At 46.5% G+C, this 1,764-nt stretch overlaps 1 protein-coding gene across 3 annotated transcripts in view; it reads right to left on the bottom strand.

Annotated features, from left to right (window-relative positions):
• Positions 1–1,359: 1,359 nt before the first annotated feature.
• The window catches only part of LOC128691046 (carboxypeptidase N subunit 2-like), a 15,153-nt gene continuing 14,748 nt past the window's right edge, over positions 1,360–1,764 (bottom strand). For all 3 annotated transcript variants that reach the window (XM_070089099.1, XM_070089101.1, XM_070089102.1), the window contains exon 12: positions 1,360–1,764. This exon is cut by the window's right edge and continues 1,052 nt beyond it. The gene's annotated coding sequence lies outside the window, so the exon portion shown is untranslated.

The following is a 1,764-nucleotide window of genomic DNA, read 5'->3' as shown; positions in this document are numbered from 1 at the left end:
GGGGATATGATTGAGGTGTATAAATGGAAGACAGGAATAAATAAAGGGGATGTAAATAGTGTGCTAAAAATATCTAGCCTAGACAGGACTCGCAGCAATGGTTTTAAGTTAGAAAAATTCAGATTCAGGAAGGATATAGGAAAGTACTGGTTTGGTAATAGAGTTGTGGATGAGTGGAACAAACTCCTAAGTACAGTCATAGAGGCCAGAACGTTGTGTAGCTTTAAAAATAGGTTGGATAAATACATGAGTGGGTGTGGGTGGGTGTGAGTTGGACCTGATTAGCTTGTGCTACCAGGACGGTTGCCGTGTTCCTCCCTTAAGTCAAGGTGACCTGACCTGACTAGGTTGGGTGCATTGGCTTAAGCCGGTAGGAGACTTGGACCTGCCTCGCATGGGCCAGTAGGCCTGCTGCAGTGTTCCTTCGTTCTTATGTTCTTCTTATGTTCTTAAGTCCCGTACCTAGAGCACTCAGCTCATACACTGAGGTTTAGGGGTTGATCCCAGGTACGGGTGGAAACATTAGGACGTGTTTCCTTAAGACACCTGTTGTCCACGTTCACCTGTCAGTAAAGTAGGTACCTGGGTGTTAGTCGACTGGTGTAGGTCGCATCTGGGGACAAAACTGACCTAATTTGCCCGAAATGCTCAATATAACATGGGGCTCTCTATATAGTAGTATGTTATTCATGTCAGCTAGGCCTATATACTTTGTACTTGTAGAAATAAAGATTATTATTATTATTATTATTATCTTACGTGTTACTGTACCTAAATAAATTACTTCCACGATGAAATAATCACATTCTCTGTAACAGCTAACCAGAAGAGTTTTCTCTTCAATGTTTTAGGGATAACTAAAGCAAAATTTAATTATTTTTTATACTGTCGTAGGGTAATAAAAAGAAGAATGTTAGTCAGTTCCTATTTAGACCTTATACATATTTTGAAACTTTTATAATGGTTTTTGCCTTCCATTCCCCACATGACCCTTGACGGGTTTAGTTCATCTCTATGAACATAAAAATGTATAATAAAAATATATATTACGTTACTATTGACTTAACATGCCGAGATGTACCTGCAGCTCACAAGACTGCCATCCCCACGAGCCCCTTTGGGGCGGGGCAGATGGCAGACCAGAGGCCTAGCTTCTCCCTACGAGCCCCGTGAGGGCGGGGACTGTGGCTAGGCCTGGGGACAGTTGGTCCCAAAGATGAGGGGGTACTTGTACCTCCTCCCATGGGAGACTTAGGTCTCGAGACACTCCCCAGATAGGGAGCCAAGGCCGGGTCACCACTACTTGGAAAAGACCCGGGCCGGGAGAATACCGGCGAATAAAAAAAAAAAAAAGGCAGGAGATCGACACCATGCCCAGCCCTTCTAGGGTAGGGTAGGTGCCTGAGCCAGAGCTTGCAACTCACAAGACTGTCATTCTCATTAACCCCCTTGGGGCGGGGATGGCAGACCAGAGAGGCCTAACGTCTCCCTACGAGCCCCTCCCGGGGCTCGTAGGGCGGGAAAATACGAGGGCGGGAAATACGGCTAGGCCTGGGAACAGTTGGTCCCAAAGATGAGGGGGTACTTGTGCCTCCTCCCATGGGAGACTTAGGTCTCAGACACTCCCTAGACAGGGAGCCAAGGCCGGGCCACCACTTGGAAAAGGCCCGGGCCGGGAGAATACCGGCGGATCAAGAAGAAGAAGCAGGAGGACATGTCTACATGCTGTAATATAAGACAGGAGTACATGTCTATATGCTGTAA

Source organism: Cherax quadricarinatus, chromosome 27 (assembly GCF_038502225.1).
Source record: "Cherax quadricarinatus isolate ZL_2023a chromosome 27, ASM3850222v1, whole genome shotgun sequence".
In the NCBI taxonomy this organism is placed as follows: domain Eukaryota; kingdom Metazoa; phylum Arthropoda; class Malacostraca; order Decapoda; family Parastacidae; genus Cherax; species Cherax quadricarinatus.
Note: the sequence above shows the minus strand (reverse complement) of the source record. Positions and strands in the feature narration are given on the sequence as shown.